This window comes from Lemur catta, chromosome 13, assembly GCF_020740605.2.
Source record: "Lemur catta isolate mLemCat1 chromosome 13, mLemCat1.pri, whole genome shotgun sequence".
Classification (NCBI taxonomy): Eukaryota; Metazoa; Chordata; class Mammalia; order Primates; family Lemuridae; genus Lemur; species Lemur catta.
Window position 1 is genome coordinate 15926171 of NC_059140.1, and position 27329 is coordinate 15953499.

Below are 27329 nucleotides of genomic sequence, written 5' to 3' on the forward strand. Positions count from 1 at the left end.
ACTATTTTAAAGACATGGCCTTTTACTCTGTGGAATGGGAAGACACTGAAGGTTTGATGAGAGTGATATAACTTGTGCTGTTGTGTTGAGAACACAGTGTGGGGGCAAAGACAGAGGCAGAGAGACTCATTAGAGAGTCTTTGAAAGAGTGCCAGGAACAGATGACAGGAAATTACTTCTTGAAGCTAGCAGTGGAGTAGCAGTATTTTGAAGGAAGATTCCTGTTTGGCTAATGGATTGAATGCAGATTGTGAGTGAAAGGGAAAAGCTAAAGGTGAATCTGAGGTGTTTAGATTTGAGCAGGCTTGGTCAGAAAAAAAATTGCCAAGAGAGAGTAATTTTTCTTTTTTTCTTCTTCTTCTTTTTTTTTTTAGCAGCAGCTAACATTTATTGAGCATTTCTGTGTCTCACATGCTCTGCCATGTGCTTTACATGGATTTTATCACATAATCCTAACGACAATATTCTAAAATAGACACCAGTATGCCTTTATTTTACAGATGTGTATACTACTAAGTTAAGTAATGTTATTTCATGTGCTGAAAGTGATGGGAAAGAGATTCAAACCCCGACAGTCTGACTTCACAGACCCACACTGTTAAATTCTATCCTAAATGACTGCCCCCAATAAGTACTTTATGATACGTATGTTTTCTTACCTCTTTTTCCCATTTGGTAATAATAAATGGATATTGTACAATTGCAATTTTTAAAAATTGCTACATGATATTTATTTTTATAGATATAATTTGCCAAAGTCATTCTCTATTATTAGAAATTTAAGTTGTTTCTATTTTTTCATAGCTATAAAATATATTGTACCATTTATTTTCCATTATTTATCCAATTATGATTTTAATTTGCCCTCTAACTTAACAAAACAGCCTATAAATATTATACCAAGTTACACAGCAATGTATTCAATGGTTGTTTGATTGTTGATAATGGTTCAAGCCATTATCAAGAATGTACATTATCGTATTTTATAATGTTTAAAGTGCTTTTTCACCAGTTTTTATTTTGTATTTTTTTATTACTAGTGAACTTGTACTTCTATATTTTTTTCCTTTGGGAATTTTCTGTTCATATACCTTAAGTGTTTTTCTATTGAAGAATTATTTTTATATATGTATCATTTTTTTTTGACAAATGAAAATTATATGTATTTATTGTTATGACATGTTTTGAAGTATACATACATTTTGAAATTAATAAATTGAACTAATTAACCTATGCATGATCTCACATACTTACTATTTTTTGTAATGAGAACATTTAAAATCTACTCTCTTAGCAATTTTCAAGATTACAATACATTATTAACTATAGTCACCATATTGTACAATAGAGCTCTTAAACTTATTCCTTCTGCCTAAGTAAAATTTTATTTTCTTCAACCAACATCTCCTTGTCTCTTTTTCAAAGACAGTATAGTCCAACCCCATTTGTAAGAAAAATAACATTCTTCTAGGTACAGGAGGTGGTTACCACCATGCCAGCCAATTTATGTTTTTAAAAAGCGAATGCTTACAGTACAGGTATAAAGAAAGTTTCCCCAGTAGTCTGGATAGGTCCATGTTTCATATCTGCAAGACTCCAGAGCTCACGAAGTATCTCCTCACAGAGTAAAGGGAAAGTACCCACCCCAAAGACAAATTTTTGCTCTCACTTCAGAATGCAGAAAGTATTTACTGTTATATTAAATTAAGAAGACAGTTTTCCACCTTAACCAATTTAAAATTTTATTCTACATGAAATACTCTTTATATTAACAACCATGAAAAAAAATTTTCAGAATACAACATAATTATTCCATTCAGTATAATAATTTAAAGCTAAGATTAATTGAGCCTCCGAACAGCTAGAAGCTGAAAATGTATTTGGATATTGAGAAATAATGACCCTGGAATTTAAACACTGAAGTAAACTTGAAGCTTATTATTCCAAACTTTGTCTATAAGAGAGACTTAAAAAGAGCTTTAGGCTCAAGACTTCCTGCTTCCTTGAAATTCTCTTCATGCCCTTGCTGTTGGTCTTGGCCAGGTTGATTCCTCCATGACACCTCCCACAGTCTCTTGGTCCTTTTTACTCTGAGTCTCTCTTTCCTTCCTTTTGAGATAGAATAGAAGAATAGACCTCCACAGTTCTCCATATACATGATATTTTCTATTTTACCTTCCCAATGACTCTTTTACCTCTAATTCCTTCTAAAAAGAAAATGAGTATAAAGTTTTCCTGTCTAATGAGAAACTCCATTGTTTGTGTGCATGTTTTTGTTTGGTTTGGTATTTCTGCTGAAAAACTTCCTTTTTTCACTCGTTTGAGTGGGAGCTACCTGAAGGTAGTAAAAGGTCTACTTACTAACACGAGTGTCAGGTTAATCCTGTCAGAGTTGTGCATGTGTTCCTTTCCAGCCCTTCAAAGAGTACTTGCCAATTGTCAGGTATTGCTGGGTGCAGGTGTACAAGGATATGTAAGGAACAGGCACTTCCTTGAAGGGGTTGGGAATCTAGCAGTGTAGAGATAAACTTGTATAAAATGCACCTTGGTTCAAAATATTTTAATGAAAATATGCAATATGGAATTAGAGAAAAATCTAATATAGCTTTCAGAGATCTGGAAAATCTACGCCAGATGAATTGCCTGAACTAGGATTATTCAGGGAAGCAGGAGCCTCCAAGGGGAAAGGGCGTTCAGAGAACTTGGAAGAGCAAATGCAAAGGAGAGGAGTAAACTCACATGACCTTCTGGAGAAGTTCAATGGACTTTTGGTGACTGAAGTAGAATTGGGGAGGAAGAGGTAAACAGAAACTGGTTTCTAATTTAGATGGTGGAGAGCTTTGTAGTCTCAGCTAAACGTCTTAAGAGTGTATCCACCTGACAAAAGGGAGCCCGCGAAAAAGTTTTAAGCAAGAAAATATTGCGAACATCACTCTGGCTGGGCAATGAATGAGAGAAGGAACCCATAGGGCGGCACACTGTGTTTGATGTCTAGTACCAGAGAGTCTGTGCTAGCCTCTTCCAGGCTGTGTACCTCTCAAAGGTGACCTTGATTTTTTTCATTCTGTTATCCTCTCAGCGGCATACTTTTCAGAGAACTACATTTTATAAAAACTAGCTGAAACAAAACAGAAATGAGCACATATTACTAATCTATTTAAATATCCTTTGGAAATTTATTGATAATAATTGGCATATAAATGTCATAAATATACTGACAAAATTTAATTGATTTTAGTTTGAATCAATGACACATTTCATTTTTGTGGTCAGCTCGAGGTTTTTGTTTTTCCTTTTAGGACTAGATAAAGTTTTGACCTGACAGATTCTCACTTCACCATAACCTGTGGCTAATGAAAGCATTTTGTGGGTGCAAGAGGAATTGGGCAAAAGAGGGAAGGAGGAAGAGGATATATTAGAATTCTCCAGAGAAATTAAACAAGATGTATATGTGTGTGTATACACATGTATACATGTATGAATAAATATAGGGGTGTGTGTGTGAGTGTGTGTGTGTGTGTGTGTGTGTGTGTGTACATATATAGAAAGACAGACACAAAGAGAGAGACAGAGAGAGATCTGAGAATTAGGTCATGCAACTGTGGATCTGGCATGTCCAAAATCTCTATGCTGAGACACCAGGCTAGATTCTGAGGGAGGAGCTGATGTTGCAATTCAAGTCCAAAGGCCACCAGGCTCGAAAATTCCATCTTGCTTGGGTGAGGTCAAGTTTGGTACTAGTCAGTCCTTCAGCTGATTGGATAAGACCCATCCACATCATGGAGGGTAATCTGCTTTGTTCAAAGCTCACTGACTTAAACGTTAATCTCATCCAAAAACACCACAAGAAGCAAGAAAGGCAAATGTGAAGTATAGAGAAGAGGGTGGGATGTGTCTGTGAGTAGAAGTTCTGTCCTGTCACTGAGTGTGGGCCAGGCCTGGCCGTACCAGGGACACATATGAAGGATGGTCAATATCTTAAAATAGGTTGTGCACCAAGAAAGCACAGAATTATTTTAGGTTGTAGGTAAGCTTGAAGATTGAGATAAAAGTAACCCTTCCTCCCTACCTGATTTTCTGTAGATGCTGTACAAAGGTGGTATCGTCAGGTGAACTTTGCACAGCCTCTAGAGAAGTACTTTTGTTGTAGCTTTTCAGAACACCTATACTTCCTACATTATGCCTATGCAAATAAAATGCTTTTGCTGTCCTAATAGGTGATGACAGTTGCCATGCAATGATTCAGCCATGATCTCCATCTGGGCCTTGCTCCAGTACTTTGCCATATACTGGCCCTTGTGACTTTAAAACACTCTTTAAACTATATTTAGAGTTTCTCTGAATATAAAAATTGGATCATACTTTCCTTTATTTTTATGCTCAATTTTCCACTTCATACCCTCTCATTTCCCACTTTAAGTAATACCTGCTATCAGAAGTTGTCTGCATTTAAGCTTTCCTCCTAGCTCTTCTTGAAATGAGGGATTTCTCTCCTGTAAAATTCACCTTAAACTCTTCCTTCTTCACAACGGGTTGACTGGACCCAAGTTCTTACAAAAGTCCAAGCCTGAGTTTTGCTATTTCTGTCCTCTAGGGACCTCTGGAATCCAGGGCATGGCTGAAAAGGGCCCCGTGCCCCTGTTCTCAAAGAGCCAAGGGAAAAATTTGGAAAATTTTCACAAGAAAATTGGGAAAGTAACCATTCATGTGGGAAAGTTTCCTCTCCCCAGATTGACGCTTTATTAGGATAAGATGTCTTAAAGGAGCACATGTGGGAGGTAAAAGAGGGCCTTGGAGACAGGAAGTTCTTTGGGATAAGAAGTTAAATGCGGGTACTTCATGTTGCCCCAGGCATAATGCACTGTCCATTTGACTAGGTCAATATTTAACCTTCTCAAAGATCAACAGGCCAGTATCCAGAACTTGCTTTTTTTCTTTTTTAAACTCAGGAGTGGATTTCAACTGTCCTTGATTCAAGATAGTCAATTAGCAGGAAAGAGGAAAGTGAAATTAAAACTGCCTAAAGAAGTTTTCACAATGGCCTAAGAAAAAAGAGCCTGTGAGAATATAGATAACTCTTACCTGGGTGAAGAATGGGAGGGATTCAATTACTTAAACAACATCTCTCCCAGCTGATGAGAAAGGGCATTCTGCCAGTCTCTACTTGAGACTTCAAGGGAAAAAAATATCATTCTTAGGGAATAGTCATTTTCAAGCTTCCTTGACTATGAGGAAAATGTTTGAGTGATTGCAACAAAAAATACAGACCTTTTAAGAATATAGAAAAGGTGAGTTCATAGCAGAGTTGTTCTTTGTCTGTCTTTCCTCATGTTTTCCTGGAATGTGGCATGAACACAGAATGTGCACGAGTACATCTTGAAAAAATGCCAAGAAGGTGTCATCAAAATCCTGGAAGTTTAATTTAAAAAAAGGATTAAGGGACTATAAACTAGCTAGGTTTTCCTTTCATTTCTTCTCCTTTTTTAGCTAGACTTTCTTAAGTGGAATGTATGTAAATTACTGATATTAAGAACATTTTTGCTAAATCCACAGAAATCCGCTAGACATCAAAATTCTTGACACCTGACCACATGGCAATTATGGAACCAATATCAAATGTTCCTCGGATAAAGAAATGAAGGAACGTGATGATAACATGTCTTTTGCTAGATCTGCCCCCCATTGCTGTATGTGTCCATAGCACAGAGATACGGGGCTGTATTTGGAAGAATCCCATGGGCATGTCCCTACTACGTGATTTGTGCAGCCAAGACTTGTCATAGTTCCCTTCACATGCATTCTGAAGCTTCTGTTATGGATGGCTGAGGTTAATATAATAGCTACATCATCTTTGTCTTCATTTATCTCTAGATTGTTCAACTGAAGAAAAAGAGTTTCTATCCATTGCATCAAAAGTCGGATTCAGTCCTACTGGCAAAAAGTAGTAAGGCATGATGAAGAGATAATTTAGCCAATCTCAATAGATCCTTCTCCACCAATGATTAGATTAACACAATGTATTCATTTTCTCTCCCTCCTCTCTCTTTCTCTCTCTCTCCACCTCCAACTTCCTCATGTTTCTAAGTGAATAGATGGCTCAGTCTTTAACCTTAAGCAAGAAAAAAAATCACTCCTCAGCTTACAAATAGTAATTGGGAGAAATTTCCCTTCGTGAGAGGAAAAGTTCTCTTAAACCAACAGCAAAAGGGAAAATGTAACCCAGTGTTGTGATTACCTGACTTCCTCTGATGGTCTTTTTTGGCATATATACTCATATTACAAATTCTCTTTCTAAATTCATAGCTCTGTTCTCATTTTCTCGTTTTATGTAGCTAATAGCCTCACAATATTTTAAGAACCCTTCGCTACCTCCATCACTTCCAGGAAGAAAAGAAAATGATCATAAAAAGGACAGTATTCTTTGAGGAAACTAATCAGTTAAATAGTGAAGAGATTTAAAAGCAAATTTAAAGACTTTGAAAGTACTAAAGTAGAAGAAATCTTCATAAGTAGGTGTTGCATCTGTAATATTTTAAGGTGCTAAAATCAAGTTAAGGAAATGCATTAGTCAGTAGAGTGCGTTCAACAGAACTAACATGATTTCTAGTCCTTGGATAATTTTTTTTTTAAAACTCAGCGAGGCCAATCTTTATTTGTTTGGAGAGTTTCAAACTAAAGAGAGACAACTGTAAAAATATCTGCAGTCAGCTGGAACTACATTCCCATCACCACAGGGCAGCTGAGATTCATCCAACCCTCTCTTCTAGGACATCAAAAAAAAGATGAGCCTAATTGCTTTAGCCTTGGTCGGTTAAATAGTTAAGTGCAGGGCTGCTTCTTGCAGTGTGTGATGGAAAATAAATGGTCTTGTGATGGAACTAAAAACTAGCATCTTGGCAAAACTTCCCTCTCCAAACTTTCCTGGGTGTAGAGCATGAAACAGGGACAGCACAATATTCCAACTTTCGCTCTTCAGCTTTCTGGCAAAGGGGAGATGCTTTTCAATCAGACAAGTTTATGGACTGTGCATAAAAAAACTTTATTTTTCTATATAAGAAGCCTAAACATTTTGAAGGAAAATGACGCTTATCAACTGAAGCTGAGTAGTAGTCTTTTAGTTAAACAAAGTACTGTCTCATGAACAAAGTACTGTCTTATGAGACAAATTAGCCCCAGCATAAATGTAAAATTTACAGAACTTACTTATTTTGCTAGAACATCATCACTGCTACCTCTTTGCCCTTTACTATTCCATCTTTTTTTCTTGATATTTTCTTAGTTGTAATTGTAGTTATAGTTGTACAGCACATGTGTCCTTTAACATTTATTGCTCTCTGCTTTCTAATATGATGTCCTTCCGCAATTTCTTTCCCAATACATTGGCCAATTCTGAACAGATACTGCACGTCAGTAATTTAGAGTAGCCATCATACTTTACCTTATACAATTCATTTTCTCGAACTTGTTACCTGCCTCTTCAAAGGTGTTATTTACATTCTTGTAATGCTATTAAACTTTTCCTTTAAAAGATGCAATATTTTATTTATTATATGTGATTTGGAACATTCTAGCAACCTTATTATTACCATATCATACTAATGCTTTTTTTCCTTGTTTTTTTTTCTAACTGCAGTTATTTATTTCCATTATTTCCCCCTACCAATGTTTCTCAAAAAAGTCATAAAAGAAAATATCTATCATTTATTCATTTTATTTTATTTTTTCGATTTTTTTGTAGAGACAGTTTCTCACTCTGTCACCCAAACTAAAGGCCAGTGGCCCAACCATAGCTCACTGCAGCCTTGAACTCCTGGGCTCAAGCAATCTTCCTGCCTCAACCTCTTGAGTAGGTGGAACTACAGGAACATGTCACCACACCTAGGCTAATTTGTAAAAATAATTTTTATAGGGGGTGGGGCATCTTTCTATGTTGCCCAGATTGGTCTCAAACTCCTGGTGTCCAGTAATCCTCCTATCTTGGCCTCCTAAAGTGCTGGGATTACAGGCATGAGCCATAGCACCTGGCTCATTTGTTCATTTTAGATAAAAATTCCTCTCCTTTCCAAAGATGAAATGGAATATAAGAACTTAACTAATATCCTTGGCTACAATGACAAAGTTTATTGTGATGAATTCTGAATAGATCCAGAAGAGAGATGAAAGAAAAATTTTTTCATTCTCTAGTAATAGGAGGCAAGGTGTTTACATAAATATTAATAACATCTCCAAAACAAAACGTACCTGGACCCAAGGAGGACTTCAGGATCTCTGAAACCACGAAATGGAAGATAAAGTTCTCTATCCATGTACATTTTCTACTTAAAACATTTTATCACATTCTCAGTGATCCAGAAAGATTAAAAGCCACTATAGCAGGAAACTGATTCAATCTATTATTTCAAAGAACTACATTTTAACCCTGAACAAAATAAGAGAAGAGGTAATTATATGAGTCCCTCTGTGTTGACACAATGTGACACACAGACATGCAGTTGGGGGCAGGCAAGGGGGCCGGGTTGCAAAGCCTCCTGGTATAAAGCACCGGTTAAAATGTTGTCAGAGTCCCACCTGCGTGTGATCCCACTGGCTTCCAGAGAGAACCAGGGAAAAAACTTGGAAAATGACATATCCCAGAACTGTGGCAGTTTAGAATCCTAGACTCATGAGCTAAGAATAGGCAAAGCCATCATAAAATTCTACGGAAGACAAGAGAAGGGTGGACATGTGAATTGCCCCCACGTAGACAATGAGCTAGAAGATATTTCAGATGGCTACCGCCTCTCCTTGGATTTTGATTCTGTGTGTGCAACAAATATTGGAGTGGCAGTGTTAAGCATTCAGTAATTTGATAATTTATACTTTAATATAAAAAATTTTAGAGAAAAATCTTTCCCTTTTTACCGACGATGCATGAAGAGAAGAAGGAAGAGGAGCAGGAGGAAAGATGGGGGAAAATGTAGTGGTGAGATTCCTTTCTATGTCTGAATATCTGGCAATAAAGCAAGTTGCATTGAGACCCCAGGAGGAAGAGTCAAAGTGGTATTTCCACCATAAAATCACTTGGAAGGAAAATATGAGCACAAAAGCAAAAGAAAGAGCCAAAATATTCCTTTGGTGGGGTTTCGAACCTGAGACAATTAAGGCTCACATTTTTCTTATTCCTTGTACTAAGGCCTGGGCAAACAAGAATTACAAATAGACATGGAAGGGTAAATGGATGGTCAGCCAGCCAGATGGATGGATAGACATATAATCTTACTGAGTAAAATATACGCTTAAAGAAACTCATATTTTAATATATTTAAATATATAAATAATAAATAAGCAGTTATGTTTATGATTAGGCCTATTTCTAAGTCAAATTTATGGACATATGTTGTGAATGGCGGAACAAGTTGGTGGTAACTGGAGAGGAATCATAGATTTACATAGTTTTTCCAAAAAGAAATTTGTCTTGTATGCATGTGCAAAAATCAGAAGATACTATAGAGGAAGGGTTTTGAACACACACAGATTGGATTTAATTAAGGTAAAAGGAAGAGAAAGAGAAAGTAAATAAAGCTTGCTATTCTCTTCACAGATTTATCTATGCAGATCAAGAATATTGTCATGAGTTGTGGTTTCCGTGGGTATCATGTAGATCAGGTCACGTGCCATTGTGGGCATCCATCATCCGATAAATTCGTTGCTTATCACAACTTTCATATTTCGTGCTGTAAGTATCCAATCATACCGTGACTATTTTCCTGGGCTTTTGGGTGCAACCAGGTCTCAGGGTCACATACTGGTGACACATTTTTAAAGTTAGTGTACTGTTTGTGACAGAATCCAAGTTTTTAAGTACTTATATTTGAAAGAATTATATTTCAGAGAGGAAATATTATTAATACATTACTGGTAACAGTTCAACATAGTTAACCACAGTAACAGGCTAGCAAGCTCAGGGGGTTGGTTTCCCATTAATGTGTCTTTCTCAAAGCACATTCTTAAAATAATATAATGATAGTAATAATAATAATAATCGTAGTAGTAGTGAAGATCAGTAACAGTACCAAATAAAAATCATAAGGGTCTATTGCTTTAAAATGTTGCACAATTTTCATGGGACTGGAGTTGGATGTAGAAAGGAAGATATCTTGAAATCTACACTGGGCCAGTCTCAGACAGCTGCCTAGCCAGGAAAGGATGACCATTGGCCTGGTGACCACGGGAGGGGTTGTATATGTCTCCAGGTGGGAAAGAAGACACGAAGCTTCTAGGTTCTGATAAAACTGAGGGAAACTTTGCAACAAACTGGGAGAAGTTTGCATCGCTCCTGCAAGGGGGTCTTATCACATCCTGAGATAAGTTCTTGGCATCATACCCACCATCAAATAAATTATAAGTATTGAAAGCTTTAGTTAAATTGATTTAAAGTTTCAATTTATTCAAAGTTTTCATTTGGTCTACTTTTAGCCTCTTATTATTCTCAAGTGAGAGCAATCATATTTCTGTGTATTAGTTTAAAGCACAATGTTTAATATCTGTTACTTCCCAAACTGTAGTTTGTGAAAAATACCCCTAAAGGTGCAAATATCCTGCTGTGACTGACATACTCCCTCAAAGGTTTGCTGTTCGTTACCATCCATGCTCAGAATATCACTTCTGAACACTGAAAAGTGAAGATAAAAGCTGAATATTTTGGGGTGAGGGAAATGAGTCAGTAATGTCTGAGTATTTGAATTGAACTGACAGAGTCAGATCAGCTTGTAAAAAAGGTGAGAGGTTAATGAAATAATCATAGTATAAATTATTATAAGTTAGTATGAGACTGCTCAACCTCTCTAAGTTAGACATTCAGTGATAGAAACTCCTAATTATGATCTTATACCAGGTGCCATGCCATTTTCCAGAAGAGAAACTTTCACATTATAGAACTTAAAGACTTAAACTTGGGCCTGATTCTGAATTTTTTTCTCTTAACAACTATGTTATTGATCTTTTAGGATTCACTGTAGTTTTCGCTTTGTTTTGGTTTCATCAATAGGTCTAAAATTGTGCTTTCAACATTGTTATAGAAGCCACACAAAACTAAGATTCATGTCTTATATCTGTCTTATAAAGTCATGTGTCTGACTTGTTTAAGTAATATTATGTGGAACACAGATACATTAACCATTGAAGAATAGTATTTGTATTTTACTAAGTTTAATGAGAAGATAACATTGTTATAAAGTGCTAGAAGTTCAAAGGTAAATATGGCATGGACTTTGCTGTTGAAGTTTTAACACACTAGAAGACACAGAAATGTAAACAAATAATTTCCATTGATACAAAAGGGCTATTGTGGAGATTTGCATACACAGAGAAACCACTAGAAAAAGTAGAAAACAAGTGTGGATAAGGCTAACTGCCTGAAGACATTCAAAAAAGCTGGCTGAAAGAGTTAGCATTTAGACTGAATCTTAGGAAGACGGAAATTTTATCTTGAAGAAATGTGCAAGAACCGGCAGAGACCACAGCTACTATAAAAGAATGGAGTGAATAAATATAATTATAATAATAGCAATAATAATAATGGTAGACAAAACTTGAGCTTTTACTCTGAATTAGACCCTGTTCCAAGTGCTTTAAAGTCCTGCCTTATTTAATCCTCTCAACAACCCAATGAGGTAAGTACTATTTGCCCCCCTCTACAGATAAGAAAATTTAGAGAAATGTTACAAAACTTGCCCAAGTTTATAAGACTCATAATTGGCGAATGAGAAACTTGATGCACATTGACACTTTCCAGGGCCCACCCCAGGTGTTTAATGAACTACAAGTGTTTGTGATGGCCATAAATTAGATGTGTATGGAGAAAGGGTTCAACCAGATTTATAAAGAGATTTGTATGACATGCTTTGTCTCATCTTCCGAGGTAAGGAGTTCTCTATCAACTAGATTTTATCCAAATCTAGTTGATGGAGAATGATTAATGGATTTCAAATCAAGAGAATTAAATGATTTAGAAAAACTATATGCAAACCCTTGGATCAAAGGAGGGTGAGAAATTGGAAGGCAATTGCAATGGAAAAGTCAAGGAGATATGATCCCCTAAAATTCCTCAAGTTCGGTGAAATCATCCTCTGTGTATTAATGAGGACTCAGGAGACAGAGCCTCAGGAGGGCATGTCCTGGTGGTTGTGACATTTGCCACTCAGATGAGAACCTGGGCTGGAGACATGAAAGTCATAGAGGGTTAGTGATTGCACTTATCAAGGTCACTCAGTGAGGAGTGATTATAGAAAAGACTCATCTTTGCCCTCATCCCCTTGTTCAAATACTTTTACACTCTTGCTCTAGGCTAACAACCCAAAACAAGTGACTAAGGCAAAGATCTCAATCAATGGAGGTTTATTAAGCCAAAGTTGAGGATGTGTCTGGGAAAAACAGAAACCACAGACAAATCTGTGGTTGTTTTTCCAATGTGAGACTTGGGAACTCAGGTTTTAAAGGGGAGAGGGCATACTAAAAGAAGCAAAGAGGAAGAGGGGTGTCAGTGAGACAAAATGGTTACATTCTTGAGAGATCCAGGAAATCTATATTTCATATAAGATAAGGCAAATGTTAGAAGAGAAAAAAGGAGTGAAGGAAGCATCAATTATGCAGATGTCCCTGGGTAGGTGGGGACATGTTTGATCTTGTCTCTGTTCTGCACCTGGGAAGATAAACTTATAATCAACATTATTAGTGTGGAATCAAACAGACTTTATTTTCAGGAGCTAGACTTAGCCTGCAGACCCAAAGTTGCAATTTGCATGCCCTTGTTTATGGGAGGCCAGCAAGAAACTTCCTTATGAATGATTTGTGGGTACAGTCCCTGTAGGTGCCTGAGGCCTTTCACCTTCCATGGAGATCTGGCTGGTGTATAATGCTAGTAACAGCTGTTCATTTGGAAGGGAGTGTTGCATGACTCAGCCTCCCGGCTTGATCTTTACTTTTGCATAAGGACTTAAGGATATGGCCCTAAAATTTTTATTTTCCTTTCCAAAACTAAATGTTTATATCCTTCCCCTGACTCCAAATTCATATGTTGAAATCCTAAAGCCCAATGTGATGGTATTTGGAGATGAGGCCTTTGGGAGGTGATTAGGGGATTAGGATTGGGATTGGTGCCTTTTCAAAAAGACTCTGGGGAGCTCCCTCACCTCCTCAGCCTTGTGAGAACACCGCAAGAACACAGCTATCTCTGAACCAGAAAGTGGACCTTCACTGGATGCCAAATCTTCTGATGCCTTGATCTGGAACTTTCTAGCCTCCAGGAATGTGAGAAAAAAAAAAATGAACTTCTGTTATTTGTGAGCCACCAGGTCTACTGCATTTTTGTCATGTGCCTGAAGAGACTAAGCAGAATTTCATACCGAGAAGTGGAGGTGCTAGTGGAGGTGCTGGTCTAACAAATATCTAAAAATGTTCCAAATGCCTTTGTAATGGGGTAATGGGTAAAGGCTGGAAGAATTTTGAGGTATGTGCTAGAAAAAGCTACATTGCTATGAATAGACCATTAAGGGTAATTCTGGTGAGAGCTCAGAAAGAAAATAGGAGAGTTGTACAGAAAGCTTCAATCTTCTTAAAGGACACCTGTGCAATCCTGAACAGACTGCTGGTAGAAATATGGATGGCAAAGGCCAGTCTGATGAGGTCTCAGGCACATGCTGTTGGACAAGGGAGAAAAGACAATCCTTGGTATAAAGGGGCAAAGAACATGGCTGAATTGTGTTTATGTTCTAGTGTTTTATGGGAGGTAGAACTTGCAAGCAATGAAATTGGATATTTGGCTGAAGTGATTTCTAAGCAAAGTGTTGAAGGTGTGGCTTTGCTCCTGCCAGTTGCTTGCAGTAAAATGCAAGAAAAGAGAAATGACTTAAAGACAGAATCATTACACAAAAAGGAAGCAGAATCTAAAGACTTGGAAATTTCTCAGCGTATCCATTTTTCAAAATGTGAGAAGAGTAAAGGTGTGGCCAGGTGACCACTTGATGGGATTAGTATGGATCGGCCATCTCAATGGAAACAGGTGCGATTCTCCAAGAAGGGAAGAATGACCCTGAAGGCATTCAGAGACCTTCAGAGCTGCTGCTCCCATCACAGGCCCAGAGTATGGGGCCTGGGGGTGGGAGGGGGTGTGGAGAGCAGTTTCCAAGGGGGAGCTACTAGTGCCTTTCCGTGCCTACCTTGGCACGCCCTCCAGGGTAGGTAACCTGCAGCGTAAGGCCACATGTGGCCTTCTAGGTCCTTAAGCGTGGCCTTTTGACTGAATCCAAGTTTTACAGAACAAATTCTTTTATTAAAAGGGGTGCAGCAGAGAAAGATGAAGCTTTTCTTGCCTCCTTTGGTGCTCAAAAAGAGCAATGTTGAAACCAGAAGGCCACAGGTTCCCCACCCCCATAACTTCCTCCCATCATAGGCTCTGCTCTCCCACACTCTGGTGCCACAGTCCTTGGCCACCATAGGTGTGGCTCCAGCAGGCCTTCATGAAGCACAGGCCACAGCGGCCACCCTTCTGGACAGCCCAAGCTGCAAACTTGGCAGCGCCCACATAGCGCCATCTCCACAGGCTCCCGGAGTCCATGCCCAGGGGGCCTGACTGCCTCCACCTGAGTTTCAAAGCATGCAGATTTCCTGAACCACAAGGGCAGGGTGCAGACAGACCAGTCGCACTTCCAGTGGGCATGGAAGGCACAGCATCGAGCCAGAGGATTATAATCAAGTCTTAAGATTTTGTAGAATTTGCCTGTAGTTTGAACTTACTTGGACCTGCTGACTCTTTCTTCTTTCCTATTTCTCCCTTTTGAAATGGAAACATCTGTTCTATCCCTGTCCCACCATTGTATTTTGGAAGCACATAACTTGTTTTGTTTCACAGGTTCACAGCTGGGGAGAAGTTTATCTTGGGATAAATTGTATTTTGAGTCTCATCCATATCTGGTTTAGAAGATGTTTAGATGAGACTTTGGATTTTAGATTTGAGAGTTGATGCTGGAATGAGTTAAGACTTTGAGCACTCTTGGGATATCCCAAATATATTTGTGTATAAGAAGGATATGAACTTTAGGGAGGAGGTGGCTGGGGTAGAATGCTATAGACTGGACAATTATGTCCCCTCAAAATTCATGTTTTCAAACTCTAACCTCCAATATGATAGTGTTTGAAGGTGGGGCCTTTGGTAGGTGATTAGGTCATGAGAGCTCCATCCTCATAAATGGGATTATAAAATCCCTGATAAATGAGACCCCAGGGAGCCCCCTTACTCCTTGTGCCAAGTAAGGACACAGCGAAAAGACAGCTGGTCTGTGAACCAGGAAGCAGCACTCCCCAGCATGGAATCGGCCAGCACCTCCATCTTGGAGCCTGTAGGACCGTGAGAGAGAAATTTCTGTTCTTTATAAGCCCCTAGTCTATGGTATTTTTCTTACAACAGCCTGAAAGCACTAAGATAACTCTCCTCTTATTTGTCTTTCTCTCTCTCTCTCTCTCTGTCTCTCTCTCTGGATTCTCCACAGCTTCTAAGCATCCTCAATTCCTTCCTAAAATAAAATAAATAAACAAAAATTACTCTAACTCCGTATCCGTTTCTAGCTTTCATCCTTTCTGCTTGCTTTCTCTTCTCAGCCAAGCTGCTTCGAAGTGATAAAAGTGACATGTTCGTTCCCTTCCTCCCCGTCCTCACCTCCCATGCATTTTTCTGCCAACTGCCATCTGCTTTCTGCCTCCAGGACTCCACAGAAAGGACTCTCCGGCAAAGAGGACAGAGATGTCTTTATTGTCAGAGCTCATGTCTACTTTTCAGCCTTTATCTTCCTGGGCTCCAGTCATCACTCAGCGTTTTAGAACACACTTTGGCCAAACATCAAGAGAGAATCCCTTCTCCTTTTCAAAGTACAACTGTATTAATTACTCTGGTTATTTTTAAGGTATTGACAGGTGGATTCAAAAGCTCCAGAGAGTGCCCTCCATCAGAAGAGTTTTATTTATTTGTTTGTTCACTTTTAGCAGACAATGTAAATAAATTCCATTTATTTCCTGGTCAAGATAAAGCAGTTTTCTCTGCATTTTGCTGGTGATGTCCATTTCTTTGAACTATTTCATAATTTAGGCAGAGAAAAAACTACCTAAGGAAAGAAACTCATCCACCAACCATCTCCGTGGTGCTGGCCCAACAAATGCTCCAGCCTCAGAAGTCGACCTTCCTCCTTCCTTCACTGGTGAGATGATTCACTGGGATAACATGGTTTTACAACCTTTTTATGTTCTCTGGAGCTCTGAGAGGTGAGTTTCCTCTATACTGTACTTTAGCAAAAACATTATGAAGAAACAAGTGTGCAAAAAAATTTTCAAGGCTTGGAGCAACAGGTGAAGAATGAACATTCCTATGTTTGTAGCTTCTCTTTACCATGTAATTTAAATAAATTATCTATAGAAAATGTAATGGATCAAGCTTCACAACCCTACAACCCCATTGCAAAAGTTTTTCAACTCCTGATGAAGTTTCCAGATTAAAAAAGACTTCATTCTGTGACAAATGGCTTCCTGAGCCAAGATTTTATGTGGAGTCACTGACACAATTTCTGTGACTATTCTCTTATGATTCTTTTTCTATGATTTTTTTTTTCTATTTGATTTTTCAGGCACTCCTCTTGCTACTCCAGGGTTTTTCCCCTGGCCCATTGGTATGCTCTCTCTTACCTCCCCCTGTGTGATCTCAGGTATCTCACAGTTTTGATGACATCTACAGACCAGAGATTCATGTCCCTTCTGAGTCCCCTCTCCCCCTGTGCTGGGAGCCGTTGCCTTCTGGACATAAATATCTGCATCTGCCTCGTTCAAGTCATACCAAATCAACACATCCTCAGCTAAGTTTGTGATGTGCTCAACTTCCCAACCAAAACTGGTGCCTCTTAATATCTCCCCAATCTTAGATATTAGAACTATCAAGAAGCCATAAACTTTAGAGTCCTCCCAGATTCTACCCCCAAGGTGAACACTTAGCTAATCATGCTTGCAACCCTTGCCCCAGCTCCCCAGAAGCGTTCTTTTCTCACAAATTTAAGTTCCCCACTCCTCCCTGGATCAGCCTTTGATTCTAAAATCAGAGAACCAGGAGAAGCACCTAAGACCTCTATCCTATGGGCTTCCCCAGAAGAACAATGACTATTTTCTTAAAAATAGTTCAAGACAACATTTTCATAGCCTGATATCTGGGATCACTATGTAAGGAAAATTTTGAATAAAAACCTTGGATCCAGTTCACATAATCTGTTGATACTGGCCAAAGTTTATAAAAGATTAAAACTATGGTCTAAGAAGAAAGCAAGTATGAATTATGACACCAGGAATATCCATTAGAGAATGAACATTGAAATTCAAAACAAACATGGTAGCTTAGCTTCTATATGGCCCACTTGCCTCTACTATTAATCTGATCAAACGTGTAAACTATAGCATCACTCGCTTCACCAAGGGCTTGGGGGAATAAACTTCCAGTTTGTATTCCCTGTATCCATATGTCACCCTGAAGCAGAACCCTGTATCCATGTGTCACCCCTAGGACACTTCCTACTATTTATTCACGTCAAATTAAATTATATGATCATTCATTTTTATTCTCCATGTGTATTTGCTGGAAGAGAAATACCCCCTCAAAAAAAGGAGAATAGTATAATGAAGCAAAGATTTAGGATGGTGAAGAGAAGAGTTTCCCTCCCGTCCAGGTGAGTGGCTCCAGAGATACAGAGTTCAATTGCACGCGTAATTCCTGTGACCTTCTGTTTCCAAATCAGTAAAATAGAAATGCATATCTCTATCTGAGAACCTTTTTTGCGATTTGGCCAATTTAATTAAGTCTAAACTTTGGAAATGATTTCACGAAACTCATCCAAACCCTAAAAGTACTGCCCACTGCTGATACAAATGAACAAGGTTTGGTTGTTACCTGATCGAAATCATCAGTTCACTCGGTAGATCTGTAAAATGATCATCCATCTCCACAGGTGGAAATGATTCGTCCTGTGCCATTACAACTCTGAAGAAGAAAGTGGGTTTCCTCTCTGTAGATTCATCTGTTTTGACAAAACTGACTGAGTTCCCTTGATAAAACCTCCATAAAATTTGCATCTTTCTCCTTACAGCCTCTAAAATCTTCCACACTTGGGAGAAAAACAAAAAAAAGAAGCAGCACCAAAAAAAAAAAAAAAACTACTCAGAGTGGCTTTTACATATAGATGCCTCCATGGGATTGTGGCTGAGGTTGTGGAACTGGCTTCATCTATCAGCTATTTACTGCAGGAGGTTTTCTAATTGATAATGAGCTCCTTGGGGGAACATGATTTCAGAGTGTAAATTAATAATCACTTTCAAAGGACGGTGCCTGATTTTTAATAATATTATCTACCACATTTTGTGTGTCGTATTTTGCAATAAACTAGTCCTAAGAAGGTAAATTTACAGTAAGAAAAAAATAATAATTTTGAGTTTGATAGTACACACATAAGCAAATCAATAATTGTGGTGGTCTGTTTTTTTTTTTAGTATAAAACCCTCACATGTGTTGTCTCAGACAATTTGTTGAGTTTAAAATTATTTCAAACTGAGAGCTGAGTATATGTAAGACAGGTGTCTCCGAAATCCCAACACACTGGGGTATATGCTGACGTTTGCCTTGAAAGCTTAAGGGTATTTAGCAAAACTCAAAATAGTAACATAAACATTGACTTAAAAAAAAAAAGTCCTCTGGTTCATCCAAATGTGTTCTCAGTGTTTTATATAACCTACATTTAGGATGGTGGATAAGGCACTGGTAACAAAGCTTTTTATTAATAAATAATTCAGTAGCCAGAGAGTGTAAAAACATCGTTTGCATTGTAGCTGAGTGTTTTGTTTTCTAATTACGAAGCGGCTGGAAGGCCTAGTGCTCCAGGCTGTGATTTCACCAATGTTGTTCTGTGGTTTCCCCATTGTCGCCCTTGAAAAGAACATTCCCACAGAGCAGGCTCTAAAGACAATAAACATCGTATGTAAAAAGAAATGACATAACGTTGAGTGCTGATAAGGGGAGCTTTTCCCAGGGGCTGCGGGGCTGCGGTGGGAGGGTCGGATGAGGCTGCCTCTGTGCTGGGTGCCTGGAAGGAAGTGTCTGCGCAGGCCCTTTACTGGGGCCCTTGTGTCGTCTCTGCACAAAGAGCCCAGAAGTGGGCAGGTCCCTCCCTGCCTCTGTGAAAATCAATCTAAGGAAGTCTGATGCCATGGAACAGTTTCCTGTCCGCTGTGTGGGAAATTTAACTGAGTGCAAACGGCCGGCAACAATGGGACAATATATTATAATAAACAGGAAAAATAGCATTGGCCACGGAAATCAATAGCTGGAGTTCATGAGGCATTCATAAGATTGACAAGTGAATAAATTAAAACCAAAAGGTTAGGACGTTGAAAGAGAAGTTAATTTTATGTCTGCCCTGGAGCTCCCCTTTTCAGACTCAAATTAAGACTCTGTATAATAAAATGAACATAAAGTCTTAGATTTACAAAAAAAGGCTTCGTTAAGACCTACATCGTCAGAAAACCAGAGATTCTTTTATAAACTTCCCCATGCATGGATAGTCGTTGCTCACAGGGCATTAACAGCCCCTCAACAGCGTGACCAAAGACTTATTTAAACGAGTTCTGGCTTTAAATAAACCTGCTCTCAGCAACCAACTGTTCCTCCAGGAAGTGATGTGACACCCAAGACACTGAAGAAGTTTACTCAACCAGAACCGAATGGAGATGTGTGCGGCCGGCTATTTAATTTAAAGAACCTGAGGAAAAGCCACATGAGGTTCCTGCAAACCCCAAAATAATTATACGCAGCAGAACATATTATACCTAACTATAAAACACACTTTACTTAAACCAACATTGATCAATCTGTCTCCATGGCATAGTAGCTACCCTTTAAAAAAATGTTTTAAAGTTTTAAGTTTTTTAAGATAATAAAATTAATTAGAATTTACCACTGAAACTTGATTTTGCAATAAAGTGTTTGACACACCAAATTCTTTCTCCTAATTACTAATAAAGGCAGAACATTGTTCAGGAGATGAAGCAGTAGGCTAAGGATTTTGAGACAATTAATTCTAATCCAGGCTTTGTGACTTTCACTTGAGCACAGTTCTTTTGACAATTAAGCATTAATCTACTATAAAGTTTACGAGCATTTGTTTTGAGTTATTATAAAGCATGAAATGATCAGGTGATTGTTGCTAGAGAGTAATTCTATGCAACCTAGTATTGAGAGGCTATCCCTCAACTATGCCTTGTAACATTTTGTTTGGGCTTTAAAGATATTTCACTGAATTATTTGTTTTGCCCTTTGGTTTTGGACTATGATGGTTTCTATGCATATCAAGGGTTGTCGATAGAGTCTAATATTTTGGAAAATAATGATTTAGTTTTCAGTAAATACCAATTAAGCAAAGAATTTCAAGCTTCCTAAGAGTAGTCTTAAGCACATTAAAGCAAAAGGAGAGACCATAGAAAGCTAACCTGTTTTTACTCTAAAATAAAAATTTCACTAAAAAGTCAAGAAATAACATCCGTCAACATATTTATTATTTTAAGTATGGCAAGTCCCTAGATTTTTTTTTTTTAATTTATCCAGAAGGAGAAAAAAAAAAGCCAAATTTACTTACTTAAATTAATCCAACCTCACTCTTAACCATCCACTTCAGCAGGTTGTGGAATACAGTTGAAGTAGCCAGCAGAGGGCAGTATATAACAGTAAAAAAATTTCTGTTTAAAAGGGAAATCCTATTAGTTCTACTAGATTCCCAAATAAATAAAAATACAGTTGTAACATGAAGCGATTTGTGACCAAAGAAACAAAAATTGTGGCATCAAAATGCAGTAGGAGGGCTTAAAGTCCTCCTGGAAAATCCACCGCACTTTGGTGATTTTCCTCAGAAAGCCCAACATAGTCACTGGGGACCCCATTTTGCCTAAAAGCAGGCCACAAACAGTCACTGCCTTCTTCATCTCAGCTTTTTATGTAACTTAGATTCAGTCCCAGTGAGCAGCAAAAGCGTCTGGGACTGTGTCCCGCTTTCAGTCCTCGCTCGCAGGGGCCTGGCGGAGCTGCAGGCCTGGAGCCCTGGCTGCGTCCTGTCCCCGCAGGGTAGCGGTGGCCTCTCCCCCTCTCCGCGTGCCCTCCCCTCATCTCTCTCCATTCCCTCCTTCTCCAGTCCCTAGGTTTCACATCTTCGCTTGTGTGCCCAGAATCACTGGAACATTCTGAGGGGCAGGAAAAGCTGAGAAGGAGAGCCCTGACCCCCACCAGAGTGCCAGCTCCAGTCTGGTCCTCTGTGTGCGCCACTTCTTTTAATAGAGTCATTGAAATTAAAAATAGAAGGGTCCCCTCCCCCAGCAGCCCCGCCCCCGGTGCCCCACCCTGACCACCGCCACTCCCTTCCCCTGCAGAAACCTTGGAGGATGGAGTTGAAATAATGTCACAGTCCCCTGGGGCCTGCCTCTGCATCCACTCTCCCTGACCTTCCCAGCACTTCCTTCTGCGCGCTGCCTATTCCTATATCTCCTGGCTTATTGTCCACTTTTTTTTTTCTTTTTTTGTCTTTTCCTTAGCAAAGCAAAGCAAAAGACAAAGGCAAAGGCTGACCAGTAACCAACAACAATACTAAGGAGGGAGGCGCAACTTGGCCATGAGCCAAAGGCAGTGGAGGCGTTATGCAACTTCCAGAACTCCAGTCAATTAGCCTAACTTTGGTGAGTGAGACCTTGGTCCTTTGAGTAATGAGTGGGTTCACTTTTTAAATTCATTGTATTATGAAAAGAAAAAAAAATGAGTTCCTCAGCAGCTGCTCCCGTCTCCCACTGAAGTTGACGTGAACTGCACGTGCTTAACTTAAAGGGGTTTCCCTTCCTTCTCGAAAAGCACTTAGTGTGTTTCACCTTAAATATGGAAGGTGGGTTTGCTGGATGGCTTGTTGGTTTGTACTGAAAGATGACATATAGCCGGCACTTTCAAATATTTCAAATGAGAAAAGAATAAAATGAACAATTCATTATTTTTATAAGAACTGTTATACTGCCGTTTGAGTTATTCATGTTTGATTTCAAAGGAAAGAATACTGTAAAAACTAACTAAAGGTCACATGATTTCTAAGATCTTGTAACATAGAAGCTTAGCATTTCCCTCTGTCCTGCCATCCGCCTCCGTCTCTGCTGAACTTCAATCAGCCGTTTCAGAAAGATTTACTCTGAAAAAGGATATTCCGCAGCTTGCCCCCTGAACAAACCGGCCTTTGAAAGAAAATTGTCTGTTGACAATGGCGTTTCTTCTCTTCGTCTCCAAGATGTGATTTTGAAAATCTTTCTATCACTATCAACATCTTTTATGCAGGTCAAAAGTCCAGAGGGCTGGTTATTTTATATTATTTTATTTTTCAATGTCAGTGCTGTAATTATTCTCATTGCTCTCTGAAAACATGCTGGTTCTCAATATTGGGACTGAGATTTTTATGAGCAGGGTCCCCGGGACAGGTCTGGCACTGAATATAGGGCCAACCTCTGAGAGCATCCCAGCTACAGAATCTCAGGGCAGCTTTCATCCTTCATTCTCAAAATACACCCAGTGATGGAAAATTCATTATCTCCAAAGGTGGTTCATTGTATTGTCAGATAGAATATTGGTTATATGAAACCCAACTTTGCTCAAAATTTGTTTTCACTGGTTGTTATTCCAACTTCTGGGCACGCAATGGAAAAAAAAATGCAAACATTCTTCTGCAATCGTATTTGAAGAAAGCCCTTGTGTCTTCTTGAAAATTCTCTAGGCTAAACAGCACTGGCTCCTTCTGTTATTTTGTATATAACATCACAGCAAACTCCTCCACCATCCTGGTCTCCTTGCTCAGGATTTGTGTTCTTAACGCGTAGCCCTGGAAATTGACCACTATCTGCTTGCCAGGTGTGGCCTGGCCAGCACAGCACCCACCTAATGGCAAGGCTGGATTTTCTCAATCAGCAATTCTCAAACCTTTATGTGTGCAAGAATTACTCAGGGAACTTGTTAAAAATGGACAATTCTGAGCCCTCTTCCTAAACATTCACATTTCTAGAGCCCAGAAAGCTGCATTTTAAACAAACATCCCAAGTATTTGTAACAGCCCTATTTTAAGACACATTGCCTTAGGGGCTCTGTTTGTTTTAATGTGGCCTCAGATCATATTCTCATTTTTTCTGCACAGTGTAAGACTTGTATTGATGTTACAGTCAACCTAAACAAATAAGTCTTCTCACATGAACTCCTCTCAGATTCTGCCCTACAGTTGCGTGACTGAGTTTTAAGACTGGAATACAAGATAATGCATTTATCCCTATGTAGCATTGACAGATCGAGTACAGGAAGCTCAGTTAAATTTAAATTTCAGAGAAATGACAAATAATGTTTTGTGGGACATGCTGATACTAAAAAATTATTCATTGTCTATGTGAAATTTACATTTAACTAAGTGTCCTGTATTTCTATTTGCTAAATCTGACAATCCTCTCCCTAGGAGATGACTCTGATTAAATTTGATTTTTCCTGTCATGCTTGTTATGACCATTTCGGATCCCAATTCTTCTCCTCAAATGTTTTCGGTACTAACAAATTCTGCTCTTATTTTTGACTGTCAAGTTACTGTCCTGTTTAGGAAATTCCCAAGGACAAGCTGAAAGTTGATGCTTGCTCCTCCATAGGAGAGAAAGATCCCGGCACTGAATCTCACACAAGTGATTACATATAAAATTACCATCTTTCTTCATTATGTTCAGCATTCCTCGGAGTCCATGATGGCTAGTTTGTTTTCAGCAGTAGCATCAATAAAGCATACAGCTTAGAATTAGAAAACTTGGATTCAAATACTGGCTCTACCATTTATGAGCTGTGCAATCTCAAGCAAATTAATAGATGTCTCTGAACCTCAACTTCCTCATTTGTGAAGTAGAGATACTTAAGGTCGTTACGAGTAGTTAATGAGATGACACAGATGAAAGCCTCAAACTTTGTGATTAATAATTGATCATTTCTCATAAGATAATCCTTTGTTCATGAATTTTTTAACTAGTTATGAGAGCATCAAGTTTAACTTGGCAGAAAGGAGTGCATGGATTGCTTCCCACCTCTCTTGAAGTCCATCAGAAGTATAAAAGGAAATAAATCCATAGCTATAAAAAAGAGAAGTCATCAGCAGATATGAGCTATCAATGAATTACTGGGAGACAGAAAGCAAAGCCAAGCGTATGAGCAGGTGAAGCAGAAAGCAAAGAGCACAGCCCAGGGTGCACGATGCTGTGAAGGTCTCCTGGGAAGGGGAAGGATTCTGTACACCTGCACCAGAGGCTGTGGTACACCCAATAAAGGACAGGTATGACAGAGAACGAGAAAAAACAATATGGTCAACAACAGGGCAAGTGCATGAATATTTATTTCCACAGAAGGTTTTTAGTGCATAGGTAACCAGGAATTCATTTCCAGTAGAACAACAAAATAGGAAAAACTGTGGGGGTGCTGGCAGTCCAGTGTAAAGCTCTTCTTGTTCTGGCATTTTCTCTTGGATGAGGGGAGGAGCTTGCAGCTGGATAACAGGCTCTTTGCCCATTCCCTCTGCAGAGAAACCAGTTAGGAAATGGGCTGTGCCCAGTTAATCTACCCCAAGCAAAGGAGAAGCATGACTGTGTGTGTGGAGGGGTGAAGGGGGGGATCCTTTCTCACACTACAGAGAGATGACCTCAACCAGCTCACCAGACCTCTGTCTTTTAAATAAGTCGATTGCCAAAGAAGGGCCTTGTCGATATGAAAAAGCAAGACCAGGGGAGAGAAAAAAAAGGAAGAAAGAAAAATTGAGCCCAGAAAGAAACAGGCAATTTAGAAAATCAAGAGAGACTTTGAAGAAAGAAAAGAAAAAGTCTATTGATAGAGTCAGAGAGATTTGATAAAATGCTATATTTATAAAATAGAAACAATGCAATGAAAAAAATCACAATCAGAGAACAGGTTGAGGAATTATATACAATTGATGAAATTGAAAAAAAAAAAAGAAAACAATGAATGAGACAGAAAGTAAAGTCTAGGAAATCTTCCAGAATATGGGGAAAAAACAGAAAAAGAAAATATAAAAGAAAATACGAGACATAGAGGACAAATCCAGGAGGTTTAGTATTCAAATAATAAGAGTATCATAAACCAAGAAAAGGGGGAAAAAAGAGACTACAATGACATAAAAGAAAAATAATTTCCCAAACATGAAAAAAGTCACTTGTCTTCAAATCAAAAGAATTTTATGAGTATAGAGCAAAATAGATGGAAAAAGTCCCATGCTGAAGTTCATTTTTACAACAGCAAAGTTAAAATTCTTAGAGTCTTCATTAAGTGGGGGAGTGGTAGCCCATCAAAGAACAAGAATGACATTGATATGTATCATCAATGTGGAGACAGGAGAAAAAAGGAGAAATGCCATGAAAACATTAGTGGAAACTTACTTTGGACTCAAACTATCAATTAAATGTGAAAGTACACTAAACACCTTTCCATATATTTTATCTCCTATATAACCTTTGCTGAAAATTCTGGCAGATATAAGCCAGCGAAATCAGGTGGGGAAGAGCACAAAACCCTAAGTCATGGGATTCAGAAAACAATTAATCCAAACCAGGAGAAGCTAAAAGCAAGTCCCAGGATGGCAGCAGGGTGAGTGTAAAGCCAATCTAAAGAGCAGAAGGTCCAGACTGGAACATTATGGAAAAGGAATGTAATTGTAAATTTCAGGACAAGCAGAAAACTCTGTAAGAGAATTTATAGAGATTGGACCATAATTATGGACCATAACTGTGGTCCAATTATGAATCCAGTACTAATAACAAACACTTATAAACTTGCTATGTGTCAAATGCTTTTCTAATCATTTCATGTATAGAGATCCATTATTTCCCCCAACTCCATTGTCATCATCAGCATTTTATAGACGAACTGAAGCACAAACAGTTTGAGAAACTTACCAAAGTCCCAAAGCTAAAGAGTGGCCAAGATGGGACTGGACCCCAGGCAATGTGGCCCTATATTTTGTACTTTTAAGCACTGTGTTCTACTCCTTTTTAAAGTGGATTGCACTTAAATTTTTTTAAAACAGATTAATGATTTCTGTGCAATGAAAATATATTTAGAAACCAGTAAAAATGATCCTCTAGAAAAAGAAACTAAATGCATTCCAGAGAAAAAGGATAAGATGACAGAGGGTAGAGTCCAGAGGATAAGTGGAGTTTCCCTTATCGTGGTCAGAGGAAGGTAGGTTTGTTTTCCTGCTTTTCAGAAGATGATAGAAGCCCTACCCAATGGCTGAGTTTTTGTTTTGTTTTTTTTTTCATAAAATACAAAATGAAGATATCAGTCAAGCATCCTCACATGAAACCAAGAAAGTGCTCAAAAATTTATAGAAACTAGAAAGACTATGAAATTGTTCTTGAGCCAAATGGAATAATAGTTGATTAAAAAATCTTGTAGGATTCCCAAGCAGCGTTGCTGTTCAGTGATTGTGAATTTAAAGCAGAACCTCGTTCCCCTGGTATGTGACCTTCTCCAGAAACACTCAACTACCTCAGTGCAGTCAAAGAAGGAAGATAGTTGGGTCTTTCCACAGTAGATTTTTTTGTCAGACCAGTTGAGAAAAGCAACAAAAACAGCACAAATGTAAGAGGGCTTTGGGTGTTGGTAAGAATTGTTAAAAAGACAAATCATTAAATCCAAGCTGGATGAAGAAGGAAATGGAAAGAAAAGGCTGATAGAGAAAAAATAGAAAGGTCAACAAGTAGAAAGCTCAGCAAGAAGGAATAACTGCCATGGCGGAAATAGTTCAACAAGTTAGTAAGAGACTTAGTAAGAAAGTCTGTGGTCCAGAGTCACCATTCTGATCATGGCTTTGGAAGTGCTGACAGTTCTGGCTGACAGCAGGGGTGTCCGCACTACTGTGGGGGTGACAAGCTGAAGCAGAGTAGAGGTCCACAGAGGTGGGAAGGTCGCAGATGGACAGGTACTCACGGAGTTTAGAAGTCACCCACACCGATGAGAGGACTTGGGGAAAGAAAAAGACTAAGTCGTGTAAAATTCATGATGTTTTATTAATCTACTCATGTATTTATATGTATACCATGGAGTTCTACTCAGCCACAAAAAACAGTGGTGATCTAGCACCTCTTGTATTATCCTGAATGGAGCTGAAGCCCATTCTACTAAGTGAAGTATCACAAGAATGGAAAAGCAGGCACCACATGTGCTCACCAGC

General features: G+C 38.7%; 1 long non-coding RNA gene across 1 annotated transcript; it reads right to left on the reverse strand.

Annotated features, from left to right (window-relative positions):
- Positions 1-3044: 3044 nt before the first annotated feature.
- LOC123649323 lies at positions 3045-20715 on the reverse strand. The gene is made up of 3 exons (XR_006738987.1): positions 20688-20715; positions 5269-5409; positions 3045-3118 (listed from the first exon to the last, which is right to left on the reverse strand). It is a non-coding gene; the product is annotated as an uncharacterized LOC123649323 (long non-coding RNA).
- Positions 20716-27329: the final 6614 nt, after the last annotated feature.